The 18,899-nt window shown below is 40.5% G+C and overlaps 1 non-coding gene across 1 annotated transcript; it reads left to right on the top strand.

The window, feature by feature from the left end:
* Positions 1-18,613: 18,613 nt before the first annotated feature.
* On the top strand, positions 18,614-18,685 carry TRNAG-UCC. Its single transcript has one exon. It is a non-coding gene; the product is annotated as a tRNA-Gly (tRNA).
* The last annotated feature ends 214 nt before the right edge of the window (positions 18,686-18,899 follow it).

Raw genomic sequence — 18,899 nt, forward strand, 5'->3', positions numbered from 1 at the left:
CAACATAATAGAGAAAGCCTTCTGACAACAGTTATTTCTCACTAAGTCTTCCCTTGAGGCTCACTAACCCTGGGTCCAGCAAAAGTCTCTATAATGACCTCGACTCCTAAAATTCTGCTTTCCCTTTTGCTGTCTTCTTGGTGTTCTCAAGTTTGTCAATGTTCCTCTTAAAGGTTGACACTCAGAACTGAAAGCAATGGGTTGGCAAAACAGGAGGATGACATAAAACAGTTGTGGATTAGTAGCCTGTTGACTATAGACCACTTGTCTAGATGAAGGGTTTTTGTTAATGAGACTAAGAAGGCTGATAAAGACACCCGTAAGACGTCACACTATTGGTTCATATGGAGAGAGGGGTCAACTAAACTCACTAAGGTCCTTTACAAGAACTTATGTAAGACACATTTTTCTTCTACCTGCTTTTACTTAAACCTAAGTGCAATGTTTAATTTTAGTCTGTGATGCTTCATCTGGTTTGCTTTAATTTGTTATTAGGCAAAACTAAAGATTTTTGAATACTGATACCACATAAGTTCTGTGACCTTTTGTGTTCTAGTTCTCCAGAGAAACAGAGAAATTACCCTGCCATTCATACCACTACAAACCTTTATATACATATATAATATATATATGTAAATGTTAAGGAATTTACTATAGGAATTGGGTCTCATGACTGTGGTGATTGGCAAGCCTGAATTCTGAAGGACAGGTCACAAGTTGGGAACACCAAGGAAGATTTCGATGAATTACCCGGGAGAAGCTGGCTGTCTGGAGTAGTGACAGAAATTTCTTCTTTCTGACTGCTGAGAGTATCAGTTCTCCATTTAAGGCCTTCAACTGACTGGAAGAGGAGACTTCTCTCAACACTGAAGTATTCTGTTGTTGTAGATGTAATCATCCATCAATGTTATCAACTGACTAGGATTTAAATCCATGAAACACTCTCACAGTATCAATCATGCCAGCATTTGCTTGACCAAACAACTGGACGTCATAACCTAGCTCTGTTGACACATGAACCTAACCTTCACACCTTTTTTTTAGTCTTCATCCTGGTTGATTGTAAAGATGAGAGCAAAATCAGGACAGGGACAGGACCCTGCCATACCATTACATTTCTGCATCCAGGTAGACACCAATTCTTTAATCCACACTCTGCAGGAATCATTGTTCAACTAGCTTTGAATTCACCTATCTGTGCTGTTGTCCAGTTCAAATTTGGTTGTAGGATGACATAAAGAATTATGTAAAATGCTGAAATCAAGTTTATTAAGTTTATGTCTTTGGAATTTTCCTAATCTATGGAGCAAAATTATATCACAAATAAGGGCATGACTTTTAGACTCAGACAGATAGATAAATCTGATTTCTGGCACTTACCAGTTTTGTGACCATAAGCAAATTTTTAACATCTCTAAGCCAGTTTCTATATCCCTTAAATAATTGTCTCCATTTCATAGGGTAGCTGAAAGTAAATCAGTTCACTTTTAACAAGAGTTGAATGGAGAACCTAGCATAAAGCAGTAAGCTCAATGTTTTCTATTATTATTTCAAGTTAATGGGAATGTTGGAAAGGAAGGTTGCTGACTTAGAGGAGGATCAGAGAAGGCTTCATTGAGAAGGTGACACTTGAGCAGAGAGTTAATAAAGAAAAGGGGATGAGCTGTGGAGCTGTCTAGGGAAGAGTGTTCCAGGCCAGGGGAATCATGAGGGCAAGGCTGAGGATGCTTATGGAATGGTGAGCAGTGTGTGATTGGATCTGAATGTGTGTGTGTGGGGGTGGGGAGCTGGGGCTGTTTTAGTTTCCTAGGCTGCTTAAGGAAATACCATGAAATAGGTCTGGTTAAACAATGGGAATTGATTCATTCATGGTTTCAAGGCTGGGAAAATGTCCCATTGAAGGCATCATCAAGGTGGTGCTTTCTCCCCAAAGACTGGCCTCCAGCGATCCTTGGCTCCTCTGCCACATGGCAAGGCACACGGCAGCATCTGCTGCTCTCTCCCTTCTCTTCCAGGTTTTATTGATTTCAGCTTCTTGCTTCTGTGGTGTTTTTCTCTCTGCTCCTGTATTCATTCCATTGATAAAGGACTCCAGTAAGAGGATTAAGACCCAGTCTGAATGAGGTGGCTCATTCCTTAACTGAAGTAGCCTCATCAAATAATATCCTACTTCTAATGTGTTCACACTCACAGGATTAGATTAGATGTAAGAGCATGTTTTTCTGGGATACATTCAGTCCCAAATCACCACAGGGAGGATGGTAGGAGATGAGACCAGAGAGGAAGAAGGATGAAATCTTAAAGGACTTTGGATTTCACTTTGAGTGAGATGAGAGACCATTGTAGGAATAGAAGTAATGGGAAGTGTAATATAAGCTAACTTATATCCAAAATGTCTGCCCTGGCTGCTATGTGGTGATAGATAGTAGGAAAGCAAGGATTTGGAAGACTACTGCAATAATCCAGGTAAAAGATTATGTTGGAATTAGTGGAAGTGGTGAAAAGTAGTCAGTTTCTAGATAGATTTGGCAGTAGTCTATAGGAATATTGATGTGCACTGAAAGAAAGAGGAAACAAGAATGAGGCCAAGTGATTTGGCCTGAGCAACTGAGGGGATTAAATTCCTCTTCACTAAGATGGAAAGATGAAAAGAAAATGATACGGAAAGATGAGACAGAAGGTGTATCAATCAAGACAGGCTAGGTTATGTTGTGGAAACAAACAACCCCTAAATCTCACTTACTTAACCCACAACAATCTCTTTCTCACTCACAGTATGTGTCCATTGCTGGTTGGCAAGTGCCTCTGCTCAGAGTAATCAATTGGGGACTTAGGATGACTGAGGCTTCATCTTTCACATATGATTTTGAAATCATCACAGCAGTTGTAAGGGAGCATGGTGAATTGAACACTGGCTTCTAAAGCTCTTGCCAGGAAGTGAAGTCACTTCCACTCATACTTCACAGAGCTCTGTCCAATGTCAAAGGGAACTGTGCTGGTTTGGAACTATTATGTACCCCCAGAAAATGCCAAGTTCTTTCAGTCCATCACTGTGGGTGCAGACCTATTGTGGGTGGGACGTTTTGGTTTGATTATTTCAATTCAGGTGGGACCCAGCCCATTCAAGGTGGGGCTTAATCCCTTTACTGGGGTCCTTAATGAGAGGATGAAAGAGAAAAAACTCAGCAGAGAGAAATGCCTCAGGACAAGCAAGGAAGGACCTACAGAAACTGAAGGAGCCAGACCTGAGAGAGAACAGAAGCTGGGAGAGAAGGATCAGCAGTCACCAGCCATATGCCTTCCCAGGTGATAGACGAACACTGGATTCAACTGGCCCTTCCTCAGAAAAGGTGTCATCCTGTTGATGCCTTAATTGGGACATTATAAATCTCCATTGAAAAGCCAACCCATTTCTGGTATATTACATTCTGCCAGCTTTAGCAAACCAAAACAGGGATGACAAGTACAATCTTCCCCTTATTTCCAGAGAGTTGGAAATAGTTGGTGAACAGCACCAATGACTAAAACAGGAAGGAAAAACAGTATTTTTTTTCCCTCGTTTTTGGACATGTCTTTCCAAGTACAGGTGTAGGATAGGCAGTTGCATGTACTAGTCTTAAGTTCAGAAGAAGACAAGGTAGGATACAAAATCTGTGTACATCGACAGGAAGCTTCTTTAAGATAAAGGATGTGCGCATCAGGACAAAATTAGTTACTTAGAAGGAGTTGTGTAAATGAGAGGCTCTGATGCTTAAGTTTCCTAAGCTTTAAAATGAATCTGCCTCTGGGAGAGAGAAAGACCTAAAGCTGTGAGTGACCAGCTAGTAGAGGATTTTTAAAGCACTGGGACTTAAGGAAGCCCCCAAGAAAGTAATACAAATAAAGAAGTCCCCAAGCCCTGGGGTAATTCAGTGTTTTGTGATTGAAGAGCAATCGGCAAAGGAGACTGAGGAGTGGCTAGGGAGGTATAACAAAATAATTTCCTTTTCTCTTTATGTTTACCTCATGCTTGCTCTTCTATAGACCGCTATTTATTTTTATTACATTCCTTTCCTTGAACTACTGCAGGATGGAGAGCCTCAGATCGTTTGACTTTAACACCCCCGTTGAAAAACGGGCGGAAGCATCAGGTCAATTCAGCTCAAAGGGAAATCCAGCATTTAACCAGTGGTATAAGGAGAAAGAATTGACTACAGGTCAAGAGACTAAATCTTAACTTCTAACCCTGTCACCAGTTTGTTAAATCACTTGCTCAAGGTCACATAAATTCTCTGGACCTTAGTATATGCATCTATAAAATGAGGATGTATATTATTTTCTCTACAGTCTTTTCTGACTCTACTATTTGGTCCATACACTCCATCTCACAGTGAGTTGGGACTCAGGACTGGATCACATCAGTTTCCGTGATATATACTCAGTTGCATTTATTGATTTGTGGAAACATTTCAAATTCCCTATTTGCTTTGCACTGATTAAGATATGATACAAGTGAACATAATAAACAAATGAAATATGGAACCTTCAAAGGGGCTTGACAATAAAATGGAATGAATGTAGTTGTGGAGTTCAAGGAAAGTATAGGAAGTATTACTTAATTCCTTTACAAACCTCCTCTTTATTAAAGGGATTTAATTACAGGCAGACCTCAGCTTAATAATTTAATCATAAAGAGACAAACTACATACAGTTGCTGCTCCTGAGTCTCAATTCTTCTGTGTCCTCAAGGGCACTCTCATATCCAGCCACCTTCACCTGGGTTTGTGATCTCCTCCTCCTTAACATTTTGCAAATCCGTCTCCTCCTATCCATCCTCTCTGCCTTCTGACCAACTGGCTACAAATTCAGGGGCCCCCACCACCCTCTCCAGTTGGATAATTTTCTAGAACAACTCAGAGAACTCACTGAATGCACTATATTTATGATTATAGCCTTATTATAGTAAAGGATACGAATAAGAAGCCAAAAGAAGAGATCTGAGAGGGTCTCAAACATAAGCTTCCATGTCCTCTCCACGTGGATCAGAGCACATCACCCTCCCGGCACAGCAAAGTCACTATCAATCATGGAAGCTCTCTGAAGCTTTGAGGGTTCCAGAGTTTCAAGGGTTTAGTTTATATGGAGTTTGCATGGAGTAGCCATGACTGATGGGATCAATATCCACATGGTTGAGCTCAATCTCCAACCCCTTCCTCTCCCAGAGATTGGTGAGGCTGACAGGTGTGGCTCAAAGTCCCCACCCCCCAATCACATGGCTGATCTTTCTCATGAGGACAGTCCCCACCCCAAGACTCCTGGTGTGGCTATGGAGCCGTCATCTCGTTAGCATATGAAGTATGATGTGTGGTCCTGCAACCACCATAAATAACAAGACACTACTATCAGGAAATTCCTTAGATTCCGAGGTTGCTTCTCCAGGAAATGGGGAGAAAGACCAGCCCAGCTTTCCATTACACTACACCATGATTCTTCTTAAAGGAGAGAATCCATTCCATGTCTCCCTCCTGGCTTCTGGTGGCTGGCAATCCATGGCATTCCTTGTTTAGTGACAGAATAAATCATTCTCTGTCTCCATCACATGACCATCCCTCTCTCTGGCTCTCTCTTACTGAATGTCCAATTTTTTTTCTCTGCTTTGGACTGCTCTAATCTAGTTTGACCTCATTTTAACTAATAACATTTACAAAGATCCTATTTCCAAATAGGATCACATTCACAAGACCAGGGGTTAGCACTTCAACCTATCTGTTTGGACTAACACAATTCAATCCACAACCACTGTCTTGCGAAAAAGCATCTCACTGCTAAAATTCCTTCAGTGGTTCCACATAGACCCTTAGGATAAAGTGTGATTCTGCAGCATAGAGTCGAAGTCTTCTCTCCATCTGACCCCTGATCACCTCTCAAGCCTCAGCTGGAACTTCAACCATAACCAGTGTGTGGTAGTTCTTTGAATAGAGTGTTTTGTTTGTGCACCTTCTCAGGGCTGCTGCTAACATAGAAAGAACCTGTGTGCCAATTAGGAAAAGGTCCCTTACGAGGAGAATGAACTATAATAAGGCACCCCTTCATCTGGGCTGGATTTCAGTTCAGTCCTCCAGCAAGCACCCTTGTGCAGGAAACAAGTGATGCACAGCTATGTGGCTGCCTGACCCTTTACCCACCTGCAGCAGAAGTTCCCCAGGCAGGCATTGATCAAGTCACAAACCTGTACCCACCAAGAAAATTCTCTGACTTCTAATACTGATTAACTAACATTAGATTCAACAGGAACACCAACACTCATTCAACTACAAGAGTCTATTTTCTCAAAAGTGAACTCCTTCAAAGTAGGCACTGGGTTTTATTCACATCTGAATATTCCTGGTCCTCTGCATAGTCTAGCATGTATATGTACTCAGTAAATCTTAAATGAATTCAGCTGTTTCTTGGTAATCAGCGAATCTGTGGATTCGAAGGTGCTGGAATAGCTGAAAACACCACGGATGGCTTAGGGAAGTGAACCAGGCAGAGCCCCAGCTGGTCTGCTGGGAGGGAATCTGCTGCGTGCCAGGGCCTAGATTGTAGTATTAGTCCCAGGCCAGTCACCAACCAGCTTGACGGTCAAGCTAATAAATCACTTCTTAACTTTAAAGCCCTCATTTTACACTCAAGGCAACTGAGGGTGATAATAAATTTGGTATGCCATTAATCATATTTTTCTTATTTTTACAGTTTTACAAAGTCTGCCCCTCCACATTTATCCCCTCACTGCCCAAATTTGCAAAATTTTGCTCTATTATATACATGAAAACTCTACCAGCTAGAAAACTAACATGAAAGGATTCTCAGTCAATCACATCATGGCATGAATTAGGTTAACAAATTTAAACCTTCAAATCCTTGTTTAGAATCAGCAAGCCTGAGGTGTCTCGGTTTGGAGAGAGGAGTAAAGGGAAGCTGGTAATTCCAGGGCACTGAGTATGTTGAGGAGGTTGGGTAGAAACTGGGAACATACCAACCTCATTGTAGATGCTGGTTGTCAGCAAGGCTGTTTCCTCCCATCCTCCTCCAACCCTCTGCTGGTGAGGGCACATGCCCACTGACCACCTGGTACCCAGGCCTAAGCCAGGCAAAGATAATTGATAGGGCTCTTTGTTAAGGTAAAGGGGAGGCTCTCTAGCCCTAAAAACACCTGGGAACTATGCAGTCTTAGCAGTAGAACTATCTTCCTTCGTTCCATCCATTTCTGTTAGAACCTTTAAATTCCAGTGTGGATGTAACCAACCAAGACTTATGAATTACAGTGAGCATGGTAGTCAAGTCTTTTGCGGCTGCCTAGACCAGTTAGTCTAGAGACTTGGTGAGCAGGCTCATTGGTCCTTTAAAGCTTCAAAGAAAGAAACAGTTTCCATTTCTGAGTCCAGACATCTGACTGGGTGAGTGGGTCACCAAGGTAAAAGTGGATCAGGAAGTTACGGAGGTTTGAGTCCCCTGGACCTGGGTTTTGAGGCCCTGGGCCGTATTTCCAGAATGATCCCCCTTTGCTCTGATCTCTACACCTTTTCTGTTTTCTGAATACCATTCTGCTCAGGGTTTGAGGCCCTAACCTGACTCTGTCTGCTGAATATACTTCCCCAAAATAAGTAACCCATCAATTAATTGGTCTTTAATTAAATTAAGTTGTGTTTAGTGTCTGTTTAATTTTTTTTAATGGAATTTTATTGAGATATAGTCACATAACATACAATCCTCCAAAGTTGTTTATTAATTGGTGTGCTACTTAGATATAGTAAGTATTACGTGTCTGTTTAAATTGTTAGCTGGTGTGTTACTGCTTTTGTATTGTTCAAGTGCTCCTAACTGGTTACTGATTACTGAAATTCTTTAAAACGGGAAATTCTAATTCGAGTAGCATTCCAGAATGTACCCTTTGGACTGTATTTTGAAAAATTGGAAAGATTTTAGTTGTGAGCCTATGAAATGACAAAAAAACATAGTTTATTTTTATAACACAGTCTGGCCTCCATATGATTTAGAACCAGAAAAGAAATGGCCTGAGAATGGCTCTATAGAAAAGAGCACTGTATTACAGTTACAGTTGTTCTGCAAAAGAGCAGAAATGGGATGAGATGACGTATGTTTTGACTTTCTCAGCAATTAATGTAGGTGAGGAAATGTAAAATTTTACCTGCAATAGGACGATCTAAGATGGCAGCATAGAGAGGAGTGGAAGCTAGTTTGTCCCCCTGGAATAACTAATAAACAACCAGGAACAACTAATAAATAATCCAGAATAACTGTGGGGGAACAAACATGACCATCTACTCATCATACACCAACTTGAATTGGGAGGAATGCCTGAGATCACAGCATAAAATCTGTAAATAAGAACTGTGGATCCAAGCTGGGACCCCCCTCCCCCCACAGCCCAAGCTGCAAAGCCTCCTGGTGCTAGAAAGAAGCTCTCTCCCAGCAAGCGAATATAGCTCAGCTGAGCTCCAACTGGGGTTTTAATTAACAAGCGTGGACTGCTCACTACAAGCTATGAATCCCCAACAAGCAGACAGAGGCTTTGGGTGATGACTGACCTTGGAGAGCTGGAGGGTGGCTGCAGACTGTCTTTCTGTCCCTGCTTCAGCTCAGCGAAGAAAGCCTCAGCCATTTTCAGTTCCCAGCCCTCTGACCCAGACAAGGGTGGAGACAGCACAGGCAGAGAGTCTATTCAAACGCTAATGACCTCTCCCTAGAGGGATTATCTTTCCTAAGAGGAAAGAGGTGGGGACAAGCTTTACTACCCACCTTCCATTCAGAACCAGACCCCAGAGCCTGGGGGAAAAACAGCCACAGGCCACACCTCCTTACACCAGTCTGAAGCTAGAAGCTTACAGGTGCCACCTGCTGGGCAGAAAAACACAGTGACTTGAGGGGCCTCACTGGGTGTACCAATCTTCTAAGACACCCTCAGGGAAACCAGATACTATTCCCTCCTTCCAAGACCTAAGCCTGTTCTGGTCTGGGAAAACCTGATTGGAGTAACCAAGGAAACCAGATGCCTAGACAACAGAAAAATACAACCTACACTAAGAAAAACGGAATGATGGCCCAAAGGAACAAACTTACACTTCAACTGAGATACAGGAATTTAAACAACTAATACTAAATCAGTTCAAAAAGTTTAGGGAAAATATGGCAAAAGAGATGAAGTGTATAATGAAAACATAAGATAGAAACTGAATGTTCAAAAAAACAGGTGGCAGAATCTATGGAAATGAAAGGCACAACACAAGAGATGAAAGACACAATGGAAACATACAACAGCAGATCTCAAGAGGCAGAAGAAAACACTCAGGAACTGGAGAACAAGAAAACTGAAAACCTACACACAAAAGAACAGATAGAGAAAAGAATGGAAAAATATGAGCAACGTCTCTAGGAACTTAAGGACAACAATGAAATGCAGGAATGTACGTGTCATTGGTGTCCCAGAAGGAGAAGAGAAGGGAAAAGGGGCAGAAGCAATAATAGAGGAAATAATCAATGAAAATTTCCCATCTCTTATGAAAGACATAAAATTATTGATCCAAGAAGCACAGCATACCCCAAACAGAATAGTTCTGAATAGGCCTACACCAAGACACTTAATAATCAGATTATCAAACATGAAAGATAAAGAGAGAATCCTGAAAGGAGCAAGAGAAAAGTGATCCATCACATACAAAGGGAGCTTGATAAGACAATGTGCAGATTTCTCAATAGAAACCATGGAGGTAAGAAGGAAGTGGGGTGATATATTTAAGATACTGAAAGAGAAAAACCACCAACCAAGAATCCTATATCCAGCAAACTGTCCTTCAAATATGAGGGAAAGCTTAAAATATTCTCTGATAAACAGATAATGACAGAGTTTGTGAACAAGATACCTGCTCTACAGGAAACATTAAAGGAAGCACTGCAGACAGAAAGGAAAAGACAGGAGTGAGAGGTTTGGAACACAATTTTGGGAGATAGTAGCACAGCAATGTAAGTACACTGAACAAAGTTGACTGTGAGTATGGTTGATAGAGGAAGGTTAGGAGCATGTGGGACACTGGAAGGAAAGAGGAAAGATAAAGACTGGGACTGCATAATGCAGTGAAACCTAGGATGCTCAATGATTGTAATAAAAGGTACAAATATGTTTTAACATGAAAAAAAATTGCCTGTAAAGATTGGCAGAGAAAAGAAAAATGTTCCCCCTGATTCAAATCAGGAAGATCCAATAGAACCTTTATTAACTCTTTCATCTGCTCACACCTACCCTATATCTGAGGGGCCATTAGATCAGGAAAGGAGGAAGCCCTATATCCTCCTCCTTATCCTCTTTAAACCCCTTTACAAGAGGTAAAACAGCCTGAGATAGAAATGGTCTCTGACAACTGCCAATAGGAATAGAATAACAGGGAGGCCCAAGAGGATTTGATATGTGCAACTCCATTCTCCACATCAGATTTTTATAATTGGGAAAATAATATCCCAGTCTATAGAGGGGACTCAAAGAAAATGGAAAGCTTAGTTGCTTTTGATTTTTGCATCCTATAACCCAAATTGGGCTGATATTCAGTCCTTGTTAAATGCCATGATAACAGGGGAGGAACAGAGAATGGTAACAGAAAAGGTGTAGCAGGAATTAGATAAGAAACAAAGAGAAAATCTCAGCAACCCAGTGCATGCTGGAGCAAATTTAGCAGCACCAGCAAGGGATCCTAAATAGAACCCAAATGGTGCTGGTGACCGGGCTAAATTAGAGCATTATGAAGAGTATATTGTTGCAAGTCTGCAAAACAGGGTCCCTGAACCTATAAAATTACAAAAAAATTAGTGAAACAGTACAAAAATGACAAAAAAAAATTTCCTCAGCTTTCCTTGAAAGAATTTATACTACCTACCAGCAATACACCAATATAAATCCAGATAATCCAAAGAATGCCAAAGATTAAAATATGACCTTTGTTACTCAAACTTTTCTTGATATAAGGAAAGAGCTACAGAAAATTGATGGAGAATTAAGATTACCTATCTCTAAGTTATTTGACATTGTCTTTAAAGTTTACTACAACAGGTACCAAGCAAAAAAGACCAGTGTATATATAAATTAGTACTCCTGGAGTACCAGAAATTAAGAAAACCAAGCTTCTAATATTTTTTAAAAACTCCTCCTGCCCTCTTTGTCTGTGTACTGGCCTAGATACTCAGGCCTTTCTCACTCTAAGCCAAAAAGATTCAGGAAGCAGTACTGTGTAGATATTTTTAAGAGCTGGGGCTCTAAAATTCAAAGCCTATTGATGAAGGTCATATAGATATCTAAATGGATGGAATTATTTGAAAGAAAAAATTGAGGAAAAAAACCTCTACATTCTTTCTATCTCAACTGTCCCTGCCCCCAAGATCTTCTCTTGAAAAAGTAACAGGGCAGCTATAGGAGAAGAGTTGGATGCATAAAGATGGGGGAAGTTTAGCTTAAAAATTCTTTCTGCTGTCCGTAAAAATTAGCAGTGACAACGACCAAAAAATGTTAAAGAATAAGCCACGTTTTGTGTAGTTTGTCCTGTAATTCCCAAATTATTTTTTTTCCTAACAATACCTTTGCAGAAGACAAATCATTACTAAACTTAAGATGAAGGTAATTGATTAAAATCCAATTGCCAAATTTAAAAGCTCCAGTAAGTAAAGAAAAATGTCCTTGATAGCTATGGAAAAGTTTTCCTGGATTTATATTTGGGACAGATTAAACAATTGTAGTATATTTTCCAGAGCTTAATAGTCAGTGTGTGTAGCTGAGAGTTAATAATTTAAAAACTCATTATGATTATTGAATCATTATATATGTCCGGCGCTCTCTCCGCCCCGCCTCGAGTCCCCGGTCGGCCGGCGATGGGGACCAGAGAGATAAGGGGAGAGAGGGTGCGGACAATGTCTTACCCGACGCACTCGTGATCACTCTGGACTCGCAGCAGTGAAGCATGTAGGCTTTTAATGGAACTAGGCAATCATCCTCTTTACAGGTTCCGCCCGGGGCAAGACACCTCGGGGGAGAACAACCTCGATGCGGCCGTCAGGCGCGGCTCCTTGTGGGCTGTCTCCCCGAGCTTTGCCCGGGAACTTTCTTATAAACCTTGCGTGTATCCAATGGGCTAACGCCACGCACACAAGCATGATTGGTGAATACAGCGGGTGGTTACATACATCAGAAGCCGGAAGCAGGATGTGGGCGCCATCTTGGCACCACTCGATGGGCGGGGGGACTTTGGAGCAGGTTTACAGCGCATGCGCTATGCCCGTCCCGGGAGACGGCTCTCCACAATATAGATGTTTTTCCTTCTAAAAAATTGTAGACTAGACAAAAACTAATACCTGAAATTACTGAAACTCACTGAACTAGTCTCAGTTCTGTTTAGACTTTCTATTGTGATAGTTATTCTAGAGTAATGTCTGCCCTGTTTAGACTCACTATTGTGACAGTTATTCTAGCCTAGCCCCAGTCCTTGTTTATACTTGTTATTTTAATGGCAATAACTCCATCTCCCCTTGTTTGAATCTATGAAAAACCATGAACCCCTTAGACTCAGGGAGACAGGTTTTTTCTTTTTTTTTATTCATTTTATTGAGATATATTCACATACCACGCAGTCATACAAAACGAATCATACATTCGATTGTTCACAATCAAATAGTTGTACATTCATCACCAAAATCAATCCCCGACACCCTCATTACCACACACACAAAAATAACCAGAATAATCATTAAAATGAAAAAGAGCAACTAAAGTAAAAAAGAACACTGGGCGCCCTTGTCTTTTGTTTGTTTGTTTCCTTCCCCCACCTTTCCACTCATCCATCCACAAACTAGACAAAGGGGAGTGTGATCCCCATGGCCCCCCCAATCCCACTGTCCCCCCTCATAAGCTACATTTTTATACAATTGTCTTCAAGATTCATGGGTTCTGGGTTGTAGTTTGATAGTTTCAGGTATCCACCACCAGCTACCCCAATTCATTAGAACCTAAAAAGGGTTGTCTAAATTGTGCATAAGAGTGCCCACCAGAGTGACCTCTCAGCTCCTTTTGGAATCTCTCTGCCACTGAAGCTTATTTCATTCCCTTTCACATCCCCCTTTTGGTCAAGAAGATGTTCTCCATCCCACGATGCCGGGTCTACTTTCCTCCCTGGGAGTCATATTCCACGTTGCCAGGGAGATTCACTACCCTGGTGAGGGAGAAAGGTTTTTAAGCCAAGAGGCCATCTGATCTCCTATTTTGAGCCTAGCGATAAACTCTTTCTGTCTTTGAAAACCTGGTGTCTCTAGAAACTGGTCATTTGAGTGCATCAGGCAGAGAATCCCCCACATTTGATAAGTATCAATTAGGTGACTCTGGTGGGACAAGGTCCCTCTGAAGTAAGGAGTCTGACTGCCTGAAGCTGTGGAGGCCTGGCAGGACGGGTAAGCACAGTCATTGAGACTTTTGCAGCCATTAAACTCTTTTAGTCTAGATGCTCAGTGACGAGGTGTTCTTCTGTCCTGCCAACACACCAGGCCCTCGGCACTTTAGAGCTTCAAAGAGAGAAACAGTTTCCAGTTCTAGGGCTGGACATCTGACTGGGTGAGTGCATCACCAAGGTAAAAGTGGATCAGACCTTGGAGGTTTGAGTCCCTGGTCCTGGGATTTGAGGCCCAGGGACCCGCTTCCACAGCAAGTCCCCTTTGTTCTGACCTCTATACCTTTCTGTTTTCTGAGTACCATTCTGTGTGGGGTTAGAGGCCCTGGCCTGAGTCTGGCTGTTGAGTTTACTCCTGAAAAATAAGTGATTCAACAATTAATTGTTGTTTAATGAAATTAAGTATTTGATGCCTGTTTAGTTGTTAATTGGTGTATTACTTGAAAATAGTAACTGTTTAGTGTCTGTTTAAACTATTAGTTTATGTGTTAATGTATTTGTATTGTTTAAGTGTTCCTAACTGGTTACTGATTACGGAAATTCTTAGGAAATGGCAAAGACTTTTCCAATTGTCTAAGTCACATCTTTAAGCAAAATAGATCTAAGAATTTAAAACAATTAAAGAAGGGCATAGAAACTCTCATCAATACTAAAGCCACCTTATGGGTCTTAAGTCCCACTGCCCTCATTTAAAACTTTTAAAACCAAACTAAACAGATCAGGCCTCATTCTTTCTGTATCACCTATGCCAGCCTCTAGGACCTCTTAAAACTTGACCAAATATGAATGAACCAGCAAAGACAGCTATGGGGGAAGGGTTGGGTAAAGAAAGCTGTGGTATGGGGGGGAGGCTTGGTTTAGAATTCTACTTAGTAGGCCTGGAGATTGGGAATGGTAGGCACAGAGGAAATGTCACATGGAATAGGCCATGTTTTGCATAGTTTGCCCTGCAATTCCCCAATTTAAAATTATTTTTTTTCCTAAAAATAGCTTTGCAACTGTAGTCACAGAAGAAAAATTATTGTTAAAACTTAAGATGGGTGTAACTGATTAAAATCCAGTTACTGGAAATGACTCCTGGAAATAAGCATGGACCCAGTACTGGGGGATTGAGAGGATTTTCTTACCAAAAAGAGGCTTCCAGTGGCTGAGAGATCTCAAGTGGAGTGGAGAGGTCACTCTGGAGGGTATTCCTATTCACTTTTTAGTCTGTAGTGTGTTGGAATGTCTAGAGGGAAATACCTGAAGCTGTCAAACTGCAACCCAGTGACCTTGATTCTTGAAGATGATTCTATAACTATGTAGATTGCATAATGTGTCTGCATGACGGAAAACTTGAGGCTCACACTCCCTTTATCCAGGATATCGACAGATGAGTGGAAAAATGGGGGCAAAAATCAGATAAAGAATAGGGTGGGATGGAGGGGATGGAAAGATTTAGGTGTTCTTTTTGGCTTTTATTTTTATTTTGGAGTAAGGAAAAGGTTCAAAAATTGATTCTGGTGATGAACACACACTGTATGATGGTGCTGTGAATAATTAACTGTACACTGTGGATGATTGTAGGGTGTGTGAATATATCTCAATTAAACTGTGTTAAAAAAGTAAATGAACAATGGGGGTGGGAGGGGAATGGGATGTTTTGGATATTCTTTTTTATTTTAATTTTCATTTTATGTTTCATTTTAATGTTCAAAGTTTGACTGTGGTGATGAAAGCACAACTATAAGATGATACTGTGAACAACTGATTGTACACTTTGAATGACTATATGTTATGTGATTATATCTCAATAAACTTGCATTAAAAAAAAATCCAATTGCCAACGTGGGACATGACTCCCAGGGATGAGTCTGGATCCAGCATCGTGGGATTGAGAAAGACTTTTTGACCATAAGGGGAAAGACAAATGAAACAAAATAAAGTTTCAGTGGCTGAGAGATTTCAAATGGAGTCAAGAGGTCAACCTGGAGGCTATTCTTATGCATTATATAGATATCCCTTTTTAGTTATTAGTGTATTAGAATAGATAGAAGGAAATCCTGAAACTGCTGAACTGCAATCCAGTATCCTTGATACTTGAAGATGATCATATAACTATATAGTTTATATGGTGTGACTGTGTGATTGTGAAAACCTTGTGGCTCATATTCTCTTTATCCAGTGTATGGACAGATGAGTAGAAAAAAGGGGGACAAAAAGTAAATAAATAATGAGGGTGGGCTGGGGAAGGAATATGCGATATTTTTGGTGTTCTTTTTCACTTTTGTTTTTGTTCTTATTTTCATTTTTATTTCTTGGAGTAGTGAAAATGTTAAAAAAATCAATTGTGGTGATGAATGCACAACTATATGGTGATACTGTAAACAATTGATTATGCACTTTGGATGATTGTGTGGTTTGTGAATGTATCTCAATAAAATTGCATTTAAAAAAAATCCTATTGCCAAATTGAAAAGCTCCAATAAGTAAAGAAAAATGTCTTTGAGTGCTATAGAAAAGTTTCCCTGGATTTATGCTTGGGACAAATTAAACAATTGTATATTTTCCAGGGTTTAATACTCAGTATGCATTTGGGAGTGTTCATACTTTTAAGATATTATAAAAACAACAAAAAAATTTTAACCTCCAATAGGAAAAAGCAAATACAGCTGCAAAAATGCAGTGACAAAATCTAGTCCTATTTCTGTTTTTATAATGACTTTTGAACCAAACAAATACAATTGTATTCTACTTTGGTATGTTCTCCCTAAATCTGCGCAAGTTTACTGATAAAATAAAGTAGCACTATATCTATTAGGTCTTTAGGATGATGAAAAAAGTAAATTTGTGTTTAATGAAATTAAGTTATTATTTTGACAAACTTTATTCTATGAATAATTATGTTTTGTAGAATGTTTGAAGACTGTATCAAAGATCTTTTTGTAACTTAAGGTATACAGGTAGGTAAAGTATACAGGGTGTGCTTTATTAAGGAAAGGAGTGTAATTTTGTATTCAAACATGTGTAAGACAAAGCCTGAGTGAATACAGACAGTTGTAAAGGTTTATAAAAATAAATTTTATCATAGTCCTTGCTAACTAAAATTTAATAAGCTTATTTAGGAGTGTGGTTTTGTCCTAAAAAGAAATGTCTGGTTTACACAGAATGTAAAACAGAAATGCATAGGACAAAAGCTAAATGAATATAAAAGGTTACCAGAAGAGGAGAACCTAAGATGGCAGCTAAGTGAGACTGGGCAAAAAAACACCTCCATGAAAAATACTAGATAAAAACCAGAAAGTGACCCAGAATACCACTTCCAGCGATGCACCAGCTGGACAAGGTCTGCTAAAACCACAGGGACCATGTACTTGGTGTAACTGGGAGTCTGCATTCTGAAATGAGTGAGTAAGCCAGCAGAAAGTCCCACCGCCATGCTGCAGTGTGGGGAAACTGTGGGTTGGTGTTTGGAGATGGACTAGTTCTTTTAAAAAGAAAACCCTAGGAGCAGCTGCAGATATGGCAGTGAGAACTGCACACTGAAGCACTGCAGGAGCAGGCTGTAGCCAATGCCTTGGTGTCTGGCATGGAAGATAGCCCTCCCCACACCTGCTGCTGATTGTCCCGGGGCCAGAGGAACAGAGGGGAGAGCCAAAAGGAGAAAGAAACCGCACCCCTTGCAGCTGGCTTTCTGGCATGCTGGCAACACTCCTGCCCGGGGCCATACCCACAGCCCAGAGCCACACCAGAAAACCCAGTCTGATGGGGAGTGTGTCTCATGGCAGCCCGCACACACCACAATATCAGCTGTGGACAGCGGCCTTGGGTGCAACCACATCTAGTTGTCCCGGAGATGGGAAGGCGGAGCTGTGCAAAAAGGGGGAGGTTGAGACGCCCCATTCAGCCATTTTTGCATCAGGCTGGGAGTGTCCCTGCATGGCCTGGCAGCCCGGGGCTTCCCTTGAGGGTAGGCATGCATTTGTGACGTAGCACAGACTTCCCTCAGCAGAGGTCCTGGAAGATCACAGCTATCAAGCAAAGCAAATGCCAAGATGCCAAAAACAACAGAAAATTTTCCAGCATTTGCTAAAACCAGACGATATGGAGAACCCAATCCCAAACACCCAAATCAAACGATCAGAGGAGACAGTACTTGGTGCAATTAATCAAAGGACTATAGGCAAAGAATGAGAGCATGGCACAGGAGATAAAGGACATGAAGAAGAACATGGCACAGGATATAAAGGACATAAAGAAGACCCTAGAAGAGCATAAAGAAGAAATTGCAAGAGTAAATTAAAAAATAGAAGATCTTATGGAAATAAAAGAAACTGTTGGCCAAATTAAAAAGACTCTGGAAACTCTTAATACAAGATTAGAGGAAGTTGAACAACTTAGCGTACTAGAAGTCCACAGAACAGAAAATGGAAGAACAAAAGAAAGAATGGAGAAAAAAATTGGAAAAATTGTAATGGATGTCAGGGATATGATAGATAAAATAAAAGATCTAAATTTAAGACTCATTGGTGTCCCAGAAGGGGAAGAGAAGGGTAAAGGTCTAGAAAGAGTATTCAAAGAAATTGTTGGGGAAAACTTCCCAAACCTTCTACACAATATAAATACACAAAGCATAAATGCCCAGCGAACTCCAAATAGAATAAATCCAAATAAACCCACTCCAAGACATTTGCTGATCAGACTGTCAAATAGTGAAGAGAAGGAGCAAGTTCTGAAAGCAGCAAGAGAAAAGCAATTCACCACATACAAAGGAAACAACATAAGACTAAGTAGTGACTACTCAGTGGCCACCATGGAGGTGAGAAGGCAGTGGCATGACATATTTAAAATTCTCAGAGAGAAAAATTTCCAACCAAGAATACTTTATCCAGAAAAACTCTCCTTCATATTTGAGGGAGAGCTTAAATTCTTCACAGACAAACAAATGCTGAGAGATTTTGCCAATAAAAGACCTGCCCTACTTGGGATACTAAAGAAAGCCCTACCGACAGAGAAACAAAGAAAGGAGAGAGAGATAAAGAGAAATTTAACAGACATATATAGAACCTTACATCCCAAATCACCAGGACACACATTTTTCTATGGTGATCATGGATCTTTCTCCAGAACAGACCATATGCTGGGACATAAAACAAGCCTCAATAATTTAAAAAAAAGCGTTGGTGGTACAGTGGTGAGCATAGCTGCCTTCCAAGCAGTTGACCCAGGTTCGATTCCTGGCCAACACAGCAGACTGACATAAAAAAAAAACAACAACAACAACAACAATTGAATATATTCAAAGCACATTCTCTGACCACAATGGAAAACAAATAGAAGTCAATAATTTTTGATTTGTAACTCTACTATTTACTTCCTACAGGATCTAAAATACATAAACTCTAATAACAAATCAGTGGTTTTGGACTTAATGTAAAATATATAATTTTTGACAAGAACTAT

This window comes from Choloepus didactylus, chromosome 3 (assembly GCF_015220235.1).
Source record: "Choloepus didactylus isolate mChoDid1 chromosome 3, mChoDid1.pri, whole genome shotgun sequence".
NCBI lineage: Eukaryota > Metazoa > Chordata > Mammalia > Pilosa > Megalonychidae > Choloepus > Choloepus didactylus.